A 20,548-nucleotide genomic window follows, 5' to 3' on the forward strand; every position below is an offset into this window, starting at 1 on the left:
AGGTTTTTAGGTTTCGCCAATTATTACAGAAAATTCATAAAAAAATTTTCTAGTATTGTCAAACCTCTGACCGATCTCACCAGGAAAGGTGCAGATGCGGTTCAGTGGTCTTCTGAGGCCATTGAAGCTTTTGTGTATCTCAAGGAGAGGTTCACCTCTGCTCCCATCCTTATGCAGCCTGATGTGACTAAGCCGTTTTTGGTTGAGGTTGATGCTTCTTCGGTGGGGGTTGGCGCAGTATTGTCTCAGGATAACGGGGATGGATTACATCCCTGTGCCTTTTTTTCAAAAAAATTTTCGGAGACTGAACTGAATTACGATATTGGTAATCGGGAATTATTGGCTATTAAACTCGCATTTGAACACTGGCGCCACTTCTTGGAAGGAGCTGAATTTCCCGTTCAGGTTCTTACGGATCATAAAAATCTGATATATCTTGATGCTGCCAAGCGCCTGAATGCCCGTCAGGCTAGGTGGGCACTGTTTTTCTCGCGGTTTAATTTCTCCGTTACTTACATCCCTGGTACTAAGAATGTTAAGGCGGATGCCTTGTCTCGCAGTTTTTCTCCCATAGTCGGTGCTGAGAAAGAGGAGAACATTTTACAAGAAGGTGTTGTGATAGCTGCTTTGGACTCCGTTTTGGAAGATGAGATTCTTAAAGCACAGGAGAATGCCCCATCTAACACTCCTCATGGGAGGTTGTTTGTGCCTGGGACCTTTAGGAGAGATTTGTTTGTTGAGTGTCACGAATCTCGGTTGGCAGGTCATCCCGGAATCTCTGAGACCAAGAGACTGGTGGGTCGCAGTTTTTGGTGGCCTGGATGGCAGAAGGAAGTCATTAAGTGGGTGCGTCAATGTACTATATGTGCTAGATCTAAGTCCTCACATACTCCTGCTGCGGGGTTGCTTTGTCCTTTGGAGGTTCCCAGTGCTCCTTGGACACATTTGGCTATGGACTTTATAACTGACCTTCCCCCCTCTGAGGGTTTTACTGTCATCTGGGTGGTCGTGGACCGTTTTAGCAAGCTGTGTCACTTGGTTCCCTTCGTCAAACTGCCCTGCGCTAAAACTCTCGCTAAGGCCTTTGTCAAGGAAATTGTCAGACTTCATGGTGTTCCTACTGACATTGTTTCTGATAGGGGTCCTCAGTTCGTGGCTCGTTTTTGGCGTGCCTTTTGTGACAGGTTGGGAGTTCATCTGTCGTTCTCGTCCGGATATCATCCTGAATCTAATGGCCAGACAGAAAGGAAAAACCAGGATGTTGAGCAGTTCTTGCGTTGTTTTGTGGCAGACAATCAAGAGGGGTGGTCTGAGTTTCTGCCACTTGCTGAATTTGCTCTGAACAATCATACATCTTCTTCTGCTGGTTGTTCGCCTTTTTTTTGTTGTTCTGGTAGACATCCGTCGTTTGGGTCGTTCTCCAAGTTGGGATCTGCCGTGCCTGAGGAGGAGAATTTTTCCGGTGATTTGGAGAGAGTTTGGACGGATGTGCGTGGTAATCTTCAGGAGGCCAACAGAAAATCTAAAGACTACTTTGATAGGAAACGACAGGAGGTTTTGTTCGCTGTTGGTGACATGGTTTGGTTGTCCTCTAGGAATCTGCGGTTGAGGATTCCTTCTAAGAAATTGGTTCCCAAGTTTGTAGGGCCCTTTAAGGTGCTTCAGGTTGTCAACCAATCTGCTGTTAGGTTGGAGGTTCCTACCTCCTGGAGAATTAATCCGGTATTTCATGTCTGTCTGTTAAAAAAAGCTGTTGTGTCGGATGGTGACGCCTCTGCCTCTGTTCCTCCGGTGGTGGAGGACGGGGAATATGAAATTTCTCGCATCCTTAACTCTAGACGGTATAGAGGTAGTTTGCAGTATCTGGTGGCCTGGAAAGGTTTCGGACCCGAGGATAACTCTTGGGTGAGGTCAGATGATGTTTCCGCGTCCAGACTTATCAGAGCGTTTCACAGGAGATTTCCTGATAAGCCTGGTCCTAGGGGATCCGGAGGATCCTCTTAGAAGCGGGGGTACTGTTAGAACCTTGCTCTTAGGTTTTTTCCTTTGCTGGTCACATGACCTCGTTGGCCTATTTAATCCTGCTCCGCCCTTCTGGCTTTGCTGGACTTCATTGTATAACTACTTTCTAGCTAGCCTGTGCTCTGTATCTAACTCTGTTAGTTTGCTTGGTGTACGGACCTCAGTGTTCTATATATTTTGTTTGTTTGTCTGTCTGCTACTATTTCTGTTAGGAGGTGTCCCATTTTCCTCCCAGTCCTTAGTACTTGTAGGGATTCCTTCCCCACATCTATAGGTCTCCGTACAGACTAGCTTAGGATTTTAGCAGGTCTGATCGCAGGATCAGGTTCCCTGTTACATCGTAGGGATTCAGCTGAGTTCTATCGTAGGGACAGATTTCCTCTCTTTCCTTAGCTCTGGTAGCAGAACATAACAGAGGGTCTGCTATACAGTTATAGGGTATGCAGTGAGTCCAACTGCAGACCAATTCTAGGAAAAACCCCACTAAAAATTTAAAGACACACGGAGCAGGGCCACATTAGCAAGGTACGACATGTTCCCATTAGAAAGGAGAAGGTCTGCTATACAGTTATAGGGTATGCAGTGAGTCCAACGGCTGACCAGTTTTTGGAAAAACCCCATAAGAATTTAAAGACACATAGAGCACGGCCACAGTAACAAGGTACGACATGTTCCCATTTGAAAGAAGAGGGTCTGCTATACAGTTATAGGGTATGCAGTGAGTCCAATGGCTGACTAATTTTAACAAAAACCCCACTAAGAATTTAAAGACACACAGAGCAGGGCCACAGTAATGACATCATTGGGGAAATCATTGGGGAATTCAGAGATGGAGAAGGACTTGGGCATCTTGATTGATAGCAAACTAAATTGGAGTGCCCAAAGTCAGGCCGCTGCTGTAAGGGCAAACAGGGTAATGGGATGTATCAGAAGAGGTATAGCTGCAAAGGATGAGAACATTGTTCTTCCACTGTACAAAGCACTGGTCAGACCACACTTGGAATACTATGCTCAGTTATGGGCCCCAATATATAGAAAGGATATAAATGAGCTTGAAAAGGTACAAAGGAGGGCAACAAAATTAATAAGGGGAATGGAGGGACTGCAATACCCAGAGAGGTTGGCAAAACTAGGACTATTCAGCCTGGAAAAGAGAAGGTTGAGGGGGGACATAATAAATGTGTACAAATATGTTAGGGGACAGTATAGAGACCTTGCCCGGGATTTGTTCAAAAGGAGGGATATTACGGTAACAAGAGGGCATTCACTAAGACTGGAAGAGAAAAGGTTTCAGCACCAGCATAGGAAGGGGTTCTTTACGGTAAGAGCAGTGAGAATATGGAATTCACTGAGTGAGGAGACGGTAATGTCGGATTCACTACACCAGTTCAAGCGGGGACTGGATGCTTTTCTAGATACCAGGCAGATTTCTGCATATACTTAACAATAGAATAAAATAGTAGGTTGATACAGGGATTTATTCTGACTGCTGGTTTCAGAGTCGGGAGGGAATTTTTCCTCAGGTGAAGATTGGCCAAATCATTTGGGGTTTTTGCCCTCCTCTGGATCAACTTTAGCAATTACAGAACTAACAGGTCGAACTTGATGGACGCAAGTCTTTATTCGGCTTTACTAACTATGTGACTATGTGACAAATTCCCAATAGAAAGGAGAGAGTCTCCCATAGTGTTGACCTATGCAGTGAATGCAAGGGCTGCCAAAAATTTGGAGACACTTCAATGCCCATTGGAAGAGACGTGGAGGAGTGCCTCATAAAAAAATGTTCCCATTAGAAAGGAGCGGGCCTCCTATACTTGTAATGCCCATGCACTAAGTGTATGGGCTGACAAACATTTACCCCTGGGTGGTATACATGAACATACTGTATAAAAAAAAAATTTCACGGGCATCATAAACACCCTTTAAAAAAATTATGTGGGTGTTGCATCATGGACCACGGTCACCCTGGTGATATGATGGTGGAGGATGAGGAGCAGGAGGAAGGCAAGAGCAAATAGACAAAATCAGGAAGCGTATACCCATGTGTGGGTGTGAAAAGTTGCATGGGAATACACCTCCCAAGAAAAGACACTGGATTTGAGTTTATGTTACGCTGCTATCATTCGGTGGCGTTGAGAAGTCTGGCCCACTCCAGCCCTTGTTCATTTTTATAAGAGTCTGCCTGTCAGCATTTTCAGTTGACAGGAGGATGCACTTATCAGTTATAATTCCACCAGCGGCACTAAAAACCCGCTCTGATAAAACGCTGGTGGCAGGGCAGGCCAGGACCTCCAAGGCATAGAAAGCCAGTTCATTCCATGTATCCAGCTTGGATACCCAATAATTATAAGGCACAGAGGAATCACGGAGGACGTTGGTACGGTCGGCAAGGTACTACCTCAGCATCTTCCCAAAATTTGCACTCCTTCTGAGAGTGCCCCGCGCCTCAGGGCCTGTGCGATGGGATGGTGGCTAATTATGATCGCCGCTCACCATCTTGGTGGAGTCCTCAAAGTTTTGGAGGATGGTACATATGTGTGACATCCATGTCCACTCCTGAGGTCTTATGTGTGGAGTCTGAACTAAATACTGACGGCCTTGTTGATGCTGGTACTCCACCGCGTGGGGATATCACACATCAGTCTGTGAGCCGGAAGCTGCAAACGCTGCTGATACACTGCAAGGGCGGAGGAAGCTGTAGCTGACTTTCTAAAATGGGCACACAGGCGGGGTACTTTAACAATCAGATCCGGCAGCTCTGGGTAGGATTTGAGAAACCGCTGAACCACGAGGTTAAGCACATGTGCCAGGCATGGTACGTGTGTGAGCTCGCCTCGCCTCAGAGCCGCCACCAGGTTCCGGCCATTGTCACACACGACCATGCCTGGCTGTAGGTTCAGCGGTGTGAGCCACAGATCTGCCTGCTCTTTCAGAGCTGTCCACAACTCTTCAGCATTGTGTGGTTTGTCACCTAAACATATTAGCTTCAGCACAGCCTGTTGCCGCTTGGCCGAGGCAGTGCTGCAGTGCTTCCAGCTTGTGATTGATGTGGTAATTTCGGACATGGAGGCTGAAGAGGAGGAGGAGGCTGAGGAGGATGAGGTACAGGAGCTGTAGACCGTGGGTGCAACCCTGATTGACCTAGGGCCCGCAATCCTTGGCGTCGGGAGGACGTGTTCCGTCCCAAGGTCTGACTAGGTCCCGGCTTCCACTATGTTAACCCAGTGTGCCGTCAGCGAGATGTACCGTCCCTGCCCACATTCACTTGTCCACGTGTCCGTGCTTAGGTGGACTTAATCAGTAACTGCGTTGTTGAGAGCACGGCTAATGATTTGGGACACGTGATTGTGTAATGCAGGGACGGCACACCGGGAGAAATAATGGCGGCTGGGGACCGAGTACCGAGGGACGTCCGCCGCCATCAGGTTGCGGAATGCTTCCATCTCCACGAGCCTAAAAGGCAACATTTCGAGCGCAAGCAGTCGTGAAATGTGAGAATTTAGTAGTGTGGCCTGTGGGGCGTTGGCTGTATATTTGCGCTTGCTTTCCAAGAACTGGGATATGGACAACTGAACGCTGTGCTGGGACAAGGACATGTACGTGCTTCCTGATGCAACTACTTAAGAGTGTGCAATGACAGGTGCAGGGCAGGAGACGTCTTTGCATGCATCATGCACAGGGGATTGGCTTGCATGCACAACAGCGTTAGAAGTAATGGTGCCACCCACAGACACTGTTCCTGGACTCTTGGGTAGAGATGAGCGGTGTTCGACTAGAACTGTTCGCCAATCTCAAATTCGAGCTGTTTTGGGCGGTGTTCGAGTTGTTCGACGAACCCGAACGATTTGCAAAAAATTCGGCTGTTCGAGGTTATGTTCGATAACTGTTCGTGCACCAAAAGCGTGTCCTGCATGTCTGGCCCTATTTAGAGCACCAATCATGCAGGGATTGTCTGCCACTCACTGTAATGCCACAGCCATGGTGGTTGTGGCATTACAGTGATTGCCCAAATCGATGGGAACAGTGCCAACAGTGAAACATGAAAAGCGGCAATTCAGCAGCGGCATACACCAGTACCCGACAATTTAGAACCGAAAGAATAGAGCTTCACACATAGATTAGATAGATAGAAACATGTCAGTCACATATATATGAAGTACAGTGACAGTGTTGATTACTGTACTTGTCATTTAGCGTAAAGGATTTATCAAAAAAAATAATAGTGTTTTCATGCACCGTCTCTTTAAAAAAGCCGGCCGGCAATTCAGCATCGGTACCCGACAATTTATAACAGACAGAATAGAGCTTCACACATAGTTTAGATAGATAGAAACATGTCAGTCACATATATATGAAGTACTGTGACAGTGTTGCTTACTGTACTTGTCATTTAGTGTAAAGGATTTATTAAAAAAAATAATAGTGTTTTCATGCACCGTCTCTTTAAAAAAGCCGGCCGGAAATTCAGCATCGGTACCCGACAATTTATAACAGACAGAATAGAGCTTCACACATAGATTAGATAGATAGAAACATGTCAGTCACATATATATGAAGTACTGTGACAGTGTTGCTTACTGTACTTGTCATTTAGTGTAAAGGATTTATTAAAAAAAATAATAGTGTTTTCATGCACCGTCTCTTTAAAAAAGCCGGCCGGCAATTCAGCATCGGTACCCGACAATTTATAACAGACAGAATAGAGCTTCACACATAGATTAGATAGATAGAAACATGTCAGTCACATATATATGAAGTACAGTGACAGTGTTGCTTACTGTACTTGTCATTTAGTGTAAAGGATTTATTAAAAAAAATAATAGTGTTTTCATCCACCGTCTCTTTAAAAAAGCCGGCCGGCAATTCAGCATCGGTACCCGACAATTTATAACAGACAGAATAGAGCTTCACACATAGATTAGATAGATAGAAACATGTCAGTCACATATATAAGAAGTACAGTGACAGTGTTGGTTACTGTACTTGTCATTTAGTATTAAAATAAAGGATTTATTATTAAAAAAATTGGCGTGGGGTTCCCCTTAATTTTAGGCTCTAGCGGAGGTTAAGCAGACAGCTGGGGCAGATGTTTGAAGCCTGGGAAGGGGGTAATACCCACGGAGCTTCCCAGGCTACTAATATCAGCCCCCAGCTGAATACCTAGCCTTTACTAGCTATTAAAATGGGGGACCCCCCCAAAAAAATGACGTGGGGTCCCCCCTAATTTAATAGCTAGCAAAGGCTAGGCAGACAGCTGGGGGCTGATATTAATAGCCCAGGAAGGGAGCCATGAATATTGGCCCCCTCCCAGGCTAGAAACACCAGCCGTCAGCCGCCCCAGAAATGGCGCATTCATAGGATCCGCCAACTCTGGCACTTAGCCTCGCTCTTCCACGCTGCCCTGGTGCAGTGGCAGGGGGTAATAGGGTTGGGGTTGATGTCAGCTTATAATGCCAGCTGACATCAAGCCCAGGTTAGTAATGGAGAGGCGTCTATAAGACACCCCCATTACTAACCCCATAGTCAAAGTTAAAAAAAACACAAACACCCAGAATAAAGTCCTTTAATTGAAATAAAGACACAATTCTTTATTGTTCTAAATTAAACCATACTTACCATCACACCCATTCCAGCTGAAGCCAGCGATCTCCTGCAATAAAAGAAAAATAATAAAGCAACCTCATCCTTACCTTTTCATGGTTCCCACGACAGCTTCAGCTCTGCTACATCGAGATGACAGGCTGGACCGCAGCAGAACGCTGCCATCCAGCCTGTCATCCCGCAGACACTGAGAAGCGCAGGCTTGCTTGCGCTCTGCAGTGTCTGGCTGTGACGGCATAAAGATGAGCCGAGGTCATGTCCAATGAACTCGGCTCACCTCATGCACGTCACTGACAGCGTGGGAGAATTCTCCTGCACTCAGTACTTCAGCGTGAGAATTCTCCCACGCTGTCAGTGACGTACATGAGGTCAGCTGAGTTCATTGGACATGAATGAGCTCACCTCATGCACGTCACTGACAGCGTGGGAGAATTCTCACGCTGTAGCGCTGAGTGCAGGAGAATTTTCCCACGCTGTCAGTGACGTGCATGAGGTGAGCTGAGATCATTGGACATGAATGAGCTCACCTCATGCACGTCACTGACAGCGTGGGAAAATTCTCCTGCACTCAGCGCTTCAGCGTGAGAATTTTCCCACGCTGTCAGTGACGTGCATGAGGTGAGCTCATTCATGTCCAATGAACTGAGCTGACCTCATGTACGTCACTGACAGCGTGGGAGAATTTTCACGCTGAAGTGCTGAGTGCAGGAGAATTCTCCCACGCTGTCAGTGACGTGCATGAGGTGCGCCGAGTTCATTGGACATGAACTTGTCTCATCTTTATGCCATCACAGCGAGACACTGAGGAGCGCAAGCATGCCTGCACTTCTCAGTGTCCGTGGGATGACAGGCTGGATGGCAGCTTTCTGCTGCGGTCCAGCCTGTCATCTCGATGTAGCAGAGCTGAAGCTGTCGTGGGAGCCATGGAAAGGTAAGGATGAGGTTGCTTTATTATTTTACTTTTATTGCAGGAGATCGTTGGCTTCAGCTGGAATGGGCGTGATGGTAAGTATGGTTTAATTTAGAACATTAAAGGATTGTGTGTTTATTTCAATTAAAGGACTATTCTGGGTGTTGTGTTTTTTTAAATACTTTACTAGAAATTCATGGTGGTCATGTCTAATATTGGCGTGACCCCATGAATTTCGGGCTTAGGGCCAGCTGATAATGCCAAGCTGGCCTTAACCCCTTTATTACCCAGTGAGCCACCGCACCAGGGCCCTGGATGAGTTGGGTACAGCGCCAGAAGATGGCGCTTCTATGAACGCGCCATTTTCTGGGGCGGCTGCGGACTGCAATTTGCAGCGGGTGGGGCCCAGAAAGCTTGGGCCTCCCTGCGCTGAGGATTCCAGCTCCCAGCTGCCTAGTTGTACCTGGCTGGGCACAAAAATAGGGCGAAGCCCCACGCATTTTATTTTTAAATTATTTCATGAAATTCATGGAATAATTAAGAAAAAAAGGGCTTCCCTATATTGTTGTGTCCAACCAGGTACAAATAGGCAGCTGGTGGTTGGGGGCAGCCCGTCCCTGCCTGCTGTACCTGGCTGGACACAAATATAGTGCGAAACCCCACGTCAATTTTTTTTTAATTATTTCATGAAATAATTTTTTTAAAAAAGGGCTTCCCTATATTGTTGTGTCTGGCCAGGTACAAATAGGCAGCTGGTGGTTGGGGGCAGCCCGTTCCTGCCTGCTGTACCTGACTGGACACAAATATAGGGCGAAGCCCCACATCAATTTTTTTTCAATTATTTCAGGAAATTCATGAAATAATAAAAAAAAAATTGATGTGGGGCTTCGCACTATATTTGTGTCCAGTCAGGTACAGCAGGCAGGAACGGGCTGCTCCCAACCACCAGCTGCCTATTTGTACCTAGCCGGACACAACAATATAGGGAAGCCCTTTTTTTCTTAATTATTCCATGAATTTCATGAATTTAAAAAAAAAATTACGTGGAGCTTCGCCCTATTTTTGTGTCCAGCCAGGTACAACTAGGCAGCTGGGGGCTGGAATCTGCAGCGCAGGGAGGCCCAAGCTTTCTGGGCCCCACCCGCTGCAAATTGCAGTCCGCAGCCGCCCCGGAAAATGGCGCGTTCATAGAAGCGCCATCTTCTGGCGCTGTACCCAACTCATCCAGGGCCCTGGTGCGGTGGCTCACTGGGTAATAAAGGGGTTAAGGCCAGCTTGGCATTATCAGCTGGCCCTAAGCCCGAAATTCATGGGGTCACGCCAATATTAGACATGACCACCATGAATTTCTAGTAAAGTATTTAAAAAAAACACAAACACCCAGAAAAAAGTCTTTTAATTGAAATAAACACACAATTCTTTATTGTTCTAAATTAAACCATACTTACCGCCACGCCCATTCCAGCTGAAGCCAATGATCTCCTGCAATAAAAGTAAAATAATAAAGCAACATCATCCTTACCTTTCCATGGTTCCCAGGACAGCTTCAGCTCTGCTACATCGAGATGACAGGCAGGACCGCTGCAGAACGCTGCCATCCAGCCTGTCATCCCGCAGACACTGAGAAGCGCAGGCATGCTTGCGCTACTCAGTGTCTTGTCTGGCTGTGACGGCATCCAGATGAGCCGAGGTCATGTCCAATGAACTCGGCTCACCTCATGCACGTCATTGACAGCGTGGGAAAATTCTCACGCTGAAGCGCTGAGTGCAGGAGAATTTTCCCACGCTGTCAGTGACGTACATGAGGTGAGCCGAGTTCATTGTCGGCTCATCTGGATGCCGTCACAGTCAGACACTGAGGAGCGCAAGCATGCCTGCGCTTCTCAGTGTCTGCGGGATGACAGGCTGGATGGCAGCGTTCTGCTGCGGTCCAGCCTGTCATCTCGATGTAGCAGAGCTGGAGCCGTCCTGGGAACCATGGAAAGGTAAGGATGAGGTTGCTTTATTATTTTTCTTTTATTGCAGGAGATCGTTGGCTTCAGCTGGAATGGGCGTGATGGTAAGTATGGTTTAATTTAGAACAATAAAGAATTGTGTCTTTATTTCAATTAAAGGACTTTATTCTGGGTGTTTGTGTTTTTTTTTTAACTTTGACTATGGGGTTAGTAATGGGGGTGTCTTATAGACGCCTCTCCATTACTAACCTGGGCTTGATGTCAGCTGGCATTATAAGCTGACATCAACCCCAACCCTATTACCCCCTGCCACCGCACCAGGGCAGCGTGGAAGAGCGAGGCTAAGTGCCAGAATTGGCGCATCCTATGGATGCGCCATTTCTGGGGCGGCTGACGGCTGGTGTTTCTAGCCTGGGAGGGGGCCAATATTCATGGCTCCCTTCCTGGGCTATTAATATCAGCCCCCAGCTGTCTGCCTAGCCTTTGCTAGCTATTAAATTAGGGGGGACCCCACGTAATTTTTTTGGGGGGGGGTCCTCCATTTTAATAGCTAGTAAAGGCTAGGTATTCAGCTGGGGGCTGATATTAGTAGCCTGGGAAGCTCCGTGGGTATTACCCCCTTCCCAGGCTTCAAACATCTGCCCCAGCTGTCTGCTTAACCTCCGCTAGAGACTAAAATTACAGGGAACCCCACGCCAATTTTTTTTAATAATAAATCCTTTATTTTAATACTAAATGACAAGTACAGTAACCAACACTATCACTGTACTTATTATATATGTGACTGACATGTTTCTATCTATCTAATCTATGTGTGAAGCTCTATTCTGTCTGTTATAAATTGTCGGGTACAGATGCTGAATTGCCGGCCGGCTTTCTTAAAGAGACGGTGCATGAAAACACTATTATTTTTTTTGATAAATCCTTTACACTAAATGACAAGTACAGTAAGCAACATTGTCACTGTACTTCATATATATGTGACTGACATGTTTCTATCTATCTAATCTATGTGTGATTCTCTATTCCTTCTATTCTAAATTGTCGGGTACAGATGCTGAATTGCCGGCCGGCTTTTTTAAAGAGACGGTGCATGAAAACACTATTATTTTTTTTAATAAATCCTTTACACTAAATGACAATTACAGTAAGCAACACTGTCACTATACTTCGTATATATGTGGCTGACATGTTTCTATCTATCTAATCTATGTGTGATTCTCTATTCCTTCTATTCTAAATTGTCGGGTACAGATGCTGAATTGCCGGCCGGCTTTTTTAAAGAGACGGTGCATGAAAACACTATTATTTTTTTTAATAAATCCTTTGCAGTAAATGACAAGTACAGTAAGCAACACTGTCACTGTACTTCATATATATGTGACTGACATGTTTCTATCTATCTAATCTATGTGTGAAGCTCTATTCCTTCATGTCTAAATTGTCGGGTACCGGTGTATGCCGCTGCTGAATTGCCGGCCGGCTTTTTTAAAGAAAGCGTCTTCTGAGCAGTTTGTGAGCTTTTGTACACCTTTGAAGGTGTTTTCTATGTGTTCCTATGTGTTTTTGTTTGCCTGCCATTGGTTTTAACGGTGTTCGACGGTGTTCTAAGGTGTTCGACGAACAGTTCGACGAACAGTTCCTCGAACATCCCGGTGTTCGACGAACCGAACCGAACCCGAACACTACGGGGGTGGCTCAACACTACTCTTGGGTTCGGCCAACAAAGTTGGGTACTTTGCTGCCATGTGCATGATCATGCTGGTAGTGGTCAGGCTGATCATTTTGCCACCCCTGCTGATGCTGGCCTGGCAGGTGGTGCAAATAGCCTTTTTGGGGTTATCAGCAGAGTCTTTAAAAAACAACCAGACTCGGGAAGACGTAACAGTTGTACTGGCAACTTCCTTCGTGTTGGTGTTACGGGGAACGGTTGCCTGCCTTCTGTCTGCGGCCACCACACTGCTTCTTCCTGCCTGTTGGGGTGCTCTGCCTCCCTCCCCCTGTGTGCTGTTGTCCTCGCTCTGCATGTCCTCCTGCCAGGTTGGGTCAGTTACTATATCATACACCACCTCATCTTCCACTTCCGCACCTTGGTCCTCCTCCTGACTTTCTGGCAATTGTCTCTCATCATCGTCCACCTCTTGTGACACTTTCCCACCGTCGCCTTCGTGTGACCGTGGCTGCTCAAATATTTGGACATCGCTACACGCGAACTCCTCTTGCCCCACTTCAAGTGGAACGGGCGAGAGGCCCGAATCTATTAATGGAAAAGTGAACAGCTCTTCAGAGTGTCCAAGTGTGGGATCAGTTGTCTCTGGTTACTCGGCATGGTGGGAGGAAGGAGGATCAGGATGAGGAATATGCGGTCCAGACTCACGGCTACTGTGACTTTACCGTGTGGAAGACAGGGTGGTGGTGGTGGTGGCTAAGTGACTGGAAGCATTATCCGCTATCCAACCAACAACCTTTTGACACTGCTCTGTTTTCAATAGTGGTGTGCTGCGGTCCCCTAGAAATTGGGACAGGAAGGTCAGGCGAGAAGATGTGGGTATTTGTTGTGGCACAATTTTGGCTTGCCCACGGCCTTGTCCTCGGCCTCTGCATGCACCATTACCATCACATCCAGTTCCCCGTCCCTTGCCACGTGCCTTGCCCATTTTAAATGGAGGACAGTATCTTTCATGCTCATTACAAATGACTGAGTTTGGAGCGAACTTATATGTGATCCGTGTGATAGAGAAAACAGAGTTTTAAATACCTTTCCTGTAGGTAAGTAGTTTGAACAGCAAACTGGTGTGAATTGCTTCACTGACACACTGAAGGAAATTTTTAATGGAGGCCAGAAATGGCAGTATTTTCTGACAACGTATATGTGATCCGTGTGACGGAGAAAACAGAGTTTTAAATAGCTGGATTTCTAGCGCTCTAATATGGAAAGGATCTGGCTTTATTCTGCTGTGCCAACAAGCAAATGGCGCAGAAAAAATGGTGTTCTCTGGATTGCTTTTTAAGCAAATAATGAGGATTAAGATCCAAAGAAAAGAATTCCTGGCCTCTGAGACCTGGGCCTTTGTATAGAAATATCTAACAGCAGCAGAAGGCAGAATTGGAATGGAGCCTCTTGCGCTATATGCACTGCAGTCTGCTATATACACCGCCTGCCTATACACCCTGCCTGCCTGATATCTCTGCAGATGGATTATTACTCAGAAGGACTGTTTGTTAAGATGGATATGTGTAATGTACAGTTTTTCTCTCTACACTCCCTAATACACAATCAAATCTCTCGCTGACACAGTAGCAGCTCTCCCTACACTGTCTGATCCGGAGTGACTGTGACGAGCATGGTGGCGCCAGGTCTGATCTAGACCTGATGACGCTGTGCGGCCAGCCAATCACTGTAATGCCCACAACAAACATGGCTACGGCATTACAGTGCATGGCAGTCTAAAGAGCGCCAAACATACAGGGAGGGGACCCGAGTTCCCGCCCGAGCAACCCGGAAATATTCGGCGAGCAGTAAGATGCTCGGGCGAGCACCGAGCAGTAGCGAGCATGCTCGCTCATCACTAGTGCCTATATGTGCACTCCTGGATTCTGACTCAGGAAGTGGTTGAAGGCTAGGCATGTCATAACTGATATCACCAAGGACAAGTGCAGGGGAAGAAGGTACAATCTGAAAACTGCTGTGAAGCAAAGAATAAGATGAAGTATGTATGCTTAAGTGAATGAGAAGAAGCCTTTGTAAGCTTAATGTATCGTTTTCACAAATCTCTTTTATGTCTTGCATAACTTATTTAAGCTTGGGATACTAGGCTTAAAAAGGGAGCAACACTGGTGTAGCACTCTGACCATGAGAACCCTGCCCCTATTTTGCAGAAGAGGGTAGTCATTTTGGCCTTGTGCCGTGACCAAGTGGGGGAGGTGTTGGAGGCTCAAGGGGAAGCCCCTGTCTATTGCCCTTTGAGGAGGTTATTTGTACCATCTAATCTGTGCCATTTGCAATTATGGAACATCACAACTCTGTGCTTGCTGGTCATCCAGATATTGGGTAACAAGTGTTTTTCATTTGCTCTGTTTGTCTGTCCTATCACCTTTCAAGTATAGCTTTTAATACCTTCCCTTACTGGTGTTTCCTGCTGGTCATCTGGTCATAAACTTTGTTGGATTCATTCACTGTGCTGTAGTTTGTTTTGGTTGCAGCTGTTTTGTGTGTGATTTCTTTTCTCCTTAGGGAACTGCTACTCTAGCGATCCTAGAAGCTGCTAAGGACATTCAGGGTAAGCAGCTATTGAGTAAGGGTGACATTGTGTTACCTTTGGGAGCCAGCCTCCGCGGTCAGGTAGGGACAGACCAGGGTCAGAAAAAGGCCTGTCAGGTTAAAGTATTTGTCTTCCTAGTTTGCATGTTACCTGTGTGAATGTGCTTTGGGAGTCATAACAGGGGGTGTCTGAAAGACACTTCTCCATTACTAACACCAGGGCTTGGTGTAAGCTGTGTTTTTGGACAATTCACAGCTGATATCAACCCCAACTACCATTATCCCAATTTCCAATGCACCAGGGCATTTGGGAAGAACAAAGGTGAAGCTCCAGAACTGCAGCATCTCATGTGATGCCCCACTTCTGGGGAGGCTGCGGGCTGGTATTTTTAGACTAAGAATGTTCCAATAACCAGGGACCTTCCCAGCTTGATAATATCAGCTCACAACTGTCTGCTTTACCAATATCACCATTTTTTACATTTATTTATTTATTATGTTGATACATGTACAGTAAGCTACATGGACAAAGCACTAATTACAGTGGCATGTAAAAGTTTGGGCGCCCTTGGTCAAAATTACTATTATTCTGAACAGTTAAGTAAGATGAAGATGAAATGATCTCTAAAAAGGATAACGTTACAGATGACACATTTCCTTTGTATTTTAGGCAAAAATACTGTTTATATTTTCATCTTTTACATTTTAAAAAATACAAAAAGGAAAACGGGCACATGTAAAAATTTGGACACCCTGCATGTTTAGTACCTAGTAACATCCTCTTTTGCAAGTATCACAGCTTGAAAACGCTTTTTTTAGCCAGCCAAGAGTCTTTCAATTCTTGTTTGAGGGATTTTCATCCATTCTTCCTTGTAAAATTCTTCTAGTTCTGTGAGATTCCTGGGTCATCTTGCGTTCACTGTTATTTTGAGGTACAGCCACAGATTTTCAATGATGTTTAGATAAGGGGACTGTGACAGCCGTTGTAAAACCTTCAGATTGAGCCTTTTGAGATAGTCTATTGTGGATTTTGACATGTATTTAGGATCATTATCCATTTGTAGAAGTCTTCCTCTTTTCAGCTTCAGCTTTTTTACAGATGGTGTTATGTTTGCATCAAGAGTTTGTTGAAATTTCATTGAATCCATTCTTCCTTCTACCCATAAAATGTTCCACGTGCCAATGGCTGCAACACAGCCCCAAAGCATGATTGATCCACCCCCATGCTCAGGGTTGGACTGGCCTGGCGGGGTATCGGGGAAATCCCCAGTGGGCCCGGCCCCTTGCAGCAGAGGAGAGATGGTAAAGCAGCTGAAGCTGTGCGTCTCACTTTGCCGGCCGGTGTATGGTGTCATTATCAAGCGCCTGCTGTGATGGGAGTATGCGAGTCAGCCGCCTCTGCTATGTGTGCGCTGGATCCAAGCAGAGGAGGACAACGCATGGCGCCGGGAGCGCAGGAAGTTAGGAGGAAACTTTTTTTTTCTCTTCTATGTGTGGATGCAGAATGGGATGGGGGCTGGATGGATATTTGGGGGGAACAGGCTGGACACATGGGGGGGGCCTGGATTAGAATATGGGGTGAGGGCGCCTGGATGGATGCATGGGGGCCTGGGTGGGTATATGGACACACGAAGGGGGAGTAGGCTGGACACATGAAGGGGGAGGCCTGGATGGACGTATGGGGGCCTGGATTGATATATGGGGGGGAGCAGGCTGGACACATGAAAGGGGAACAGGCTGGACACATGAAGGAGGCCCTGGATGGACGTATGGGTGTCTAAATTGATATAAGGGAGGGGAGCTGGCTGGACACAAGAAGGGGGAGCAGACTGGACACTTGAAGAGGGGGCAGGCTGGACATATGGGGGCTTGGATTTATATACGGGGGAGCAGGCTGGACACATGAAGGGAGAGCAGGCTGGTCAAATGAAGGGGGAGCAGTCTGGACACATGAAGGGGACAGGCTGGACACATGAAGGGGGAGCAGGCTGGACACATGAAGGGGGCAGGTTAGACACATGAACGGGGAGCAGGCTGGACACATGGGCGCCTAAATTGATATACGGGGGGAGCAGGCTGGATACATGAAGGGGGGGCAGGCTGAACACATGAAGGGGGGTGGGCTAGACACATGAAGGAGGAGCAGGCTGGATACATGAAGGGGGGGCAGGCTGGACACATGAAGGGGGGCAGGCTGGACACATGGGGGCTTGGATTGATATACGGGGGAGCAGGCTGGACACATGAAGGGAGAGCAGGCTGGACAAATGAAGGGGGAGCCTGGATGGACGTATGGGGGACTGGATTGATATATGGGAGGGGAGCAGACTGGACACATGAAGGGGGAGCAGGCTGGACACATGAAGGGGCAGCAGGCTGGACACATTAAGGGGGCAGGCTGGACACATGAAGGGGGAGCAGACTGGACACATGAAGGGGGCAGGTTAGACACATGAAGGGGGAGCAGGCTGGACACATGGGGGCCTAAATTGATATACGGGGGGAGCAGGCTGGACACATGAAGGGGGGGGCAGGCTGAACACATGAAGGGGGGCAGGCTAGACACATGAAGGAGGAGCAGGCTGGACACATGAAGGGGGGGCAGGCTGGACACATGAAGGGAGAGCAGGCTGGACAAATGAAGGGAGAGCAGGCTGGACACATGAAGGGGGAGCCTGGATGGACGTATGGGGGACTGGTTGATATATGGGAGGGGAGCAGACTGGACACATGAAGGGGGAGCAGGCTGGACACATGAAGGGGCAGCAGGCTGGACACATGAAGGGGGCAGGCTGGACACATGAAGGGGGAGCAGGCTGGACACATGAAGGGGGCAGGTTAGACACTGGAAGGGGGAGCAGGCTGGACACATGGGGGCCTAAATTGATATACGGGGGGAGCAGGCTGGACACATGAAGGGGGGGCAGGCTGAACACATGAAGGGGGGCAGGCTAGACACATGAAGGAGTAACAGGCTGGACACATGAAGGGGGAGCAGGATGGACACATGAAGGGTGGCAGGCTGGACACATGGGGGCTTGGATTGATATACGGGGGAGCAGGCTGGACACATGAACGGAGAGCAGGCTGGACACATGAAGGGCGAGCAGGCTGGACACATGAAGGGGAAGCCTGGATAAACATATGGGGGACTGGATTGATATATGGGAGGGGAGCAGGCTGGACACATGAAGGGGGAGCAGGCTGGACACATGAATGGGGGCAGGCTGGACACATGAAGGGGCAGCAGGCTGGACACATGAAGGGGGCAGGCTGGACACATGAAGGGGGAGCAGGCTGGACACATGAAGGGGGCAGGTTAGACACTGGAAGGGGGAGCAGACTGGACACATGGGGGCCTAAATTGATATACGGGGGGAGCAGGCTGGACACATGAAGGGGGGGCAGGCTGAACACATGAAGGGGGGCAGGCTAGACACATGAAGGAGGAGCAGGCTGGACACATGAAGGGGGAGCAGGATGGACACATGAAGGGTGGCAAGCTGGACACATGGGGGCTTGGATTGATATACGGGGGAGCAGGCTGGACACATGAAGGGAGAGCAGGCTGGACACATGAAGGGGGAGCAGGCTGGACACATGAAGGGGGAGCCTGGATAAACATATGGGGGACTGGATTGATATATGGGAGGGGAGCAGGCTGGACACATGAAGGGGGAGCAGGCTGGACACATGAATGGGGCAGGCTGGACACATGAAGGGGAAGCAGGCTGGACACATGAAGGGGGCAGGCTGGACACATGAAGGGGGGGCAGGATGGACACATGTGGGCCAGGATTGATATATAAGGGGGAGCAGGCTGGACACATGAAGGGGGGGCAGGCTGGACACATGAAGGGGGGAAAGGCTGGACACATGAAGGGGGGTCAGGCTGGACACATGAAGGGGGCAGGCTGAACACATGAAGGGGGCAGGCTGGACACATAAAGGAGGAGCGGGCTGGACACATGAAGGGGAAGCAGGCTGGACACATGACGGGGGGCAAGCTGAACACATGAAGGGGTGGCAGGCTGGACACGTGAAGGGGTGGCAGGATGGACACATGAAGGGGGCACGCTGGACACATGGGGGGGCAGGCTGGACACATGAAGAGGGAGCAGGTTAGACACATGGGCACCTGGATTAATATATGGGGGGGAGGCAGACTGGACACATTGGGGCCTGGATTTATATATGGGGGAGCAAGCTGGACACATGAAGGGGGGGCAGGCTGAACACATGAAGGGGGAGCATGCTGGACACATGGGGGTCGGGATATATGGGGGAACAGGCTGGACAAATGATGGGGGAGCAAGCTGGACACATCAAGGGGGAGCAGACTAGACACATGAAGGGGGAGCAGGCTGGACACATGAAGAGGGGCAGGCTGGACACATGAAGGGGCAGCAGATTGGACACATGGGGGCCTGGATTGATATATGGGGGGAGCAGGCTGGACACATGGGGGCCTGGATTGATATACAGTGCCTACAAGTAGTATTCAACCCCCTGCAGATTTAGCTGGTTGACACATGCGGAATTAACTTGGCATTGTGACATTTGTACTGTAGATCAGCCTGGAAATGGGAAATGCACTGCAGCAAATTTTGTTTTTGTTTTTTTTTTTGTTTTGTTTTTTAAACGTAAAAAGTTAATTCAGAGTGTCATTTATTATTCAACCCCTCAAACCACAAGAATTCTGTTTGGTCCCCCTAAAGTATTAAGAAGTAGTTCAGGCACCAAGAATAATGAGCTTCACATGTGTGGATTAAAGATCTCTTTTGCCTGCCTTTTCTGACTATTTAAGACCCTCCCCAAACTTGTGAACAGCACTCAGACATGGTCAACATGGGAAAGACAAAGGAGCATTCCAAGGCCATCAGAGACAAGATCGTGGAGGGTCACAAGGCTGGCAAGGGGTACAAAACCCTTTCCAAGGAGTTGGGCCTACCTGTCTCCACTGTTGGGAGCATCATCCATAAGTGGAAGGCTTATGGAACTACTGTTAGCCTTCCACGGCCAGGACAGCCTTTGAAAGTGTCCTCCCGTGCCGAGGCCAGGCTTGTCCGAAGAGTCAAGGCTAACCCAAGGACAACAAGGAAGGAGCTCCGGGAAGATCTCATGGCAGTGGGGACATTGGTTTCAGTCAATACCATAAGTAACGTACTCCACCGCAATGGTCTCCGTTCCAGACGAGCCCGTAAGGTACCTTTACTTTCAAAGCGTCATGTCAAGGCTCGTCTACAGTTTGCTCATGATCACTTGGAGGACTCCGAGACAGACTGGTTCAAGGTTCTATGGTCTGATGAGACCAAGATCGAGATCTTTGGTGCCAACCACACACGTGACGTTTGGAGACTGGATGGCACTGCATACGACTCCCCAAGAATACCATCCCTACAGTCAAGCATGGTGGTGGCAGCATCATGCTGTGGGGCTGATTCTCTTCCAAGGGGCCTAGCCATCTGGTCCGCATCCATGGGAAGATGGATAGCACGGCCTACCTGGAGATTTTGAGCAAGAACCTCCGCTCCTCCATCAAGGATCTTAAGATGGGTCGTAATTTCATCTTCCAACAAGACAACGACCCAAAGCACACAGCCAAGAAAACCAAGGCCTGGTTCAATAGGGAAAAAGTCAAGGTGTTGGAGTGGCCTAGTCAGTCTCCTGACCTTAACCCAATTGAAAACTTGTGGAAGGAGCTCAAGAATAAAGTCCACATGAGACACCCAAAGAACCTAGATAACTTGGAGAAGATCTGCATGGAGGAGTGGGCCAAGATAACTCCACAGACCTGTG

Source organism: Phyllobates terribilis, unplaced genomic scaffold (assembly GCF_046119375.1).
Source record: "Phyllobates terribilis strain yellow unplaced genomic scaffold, ASM4611937v1 Scaffold_1__5_contigs__length_1240528914, whole genome shotgun sequence".
NCBI lineage: Eukaryota > Metazoa > Chordata > Amphibia > Anura > Dendrobatidae > Phyllobates > Phyllobates terribilis.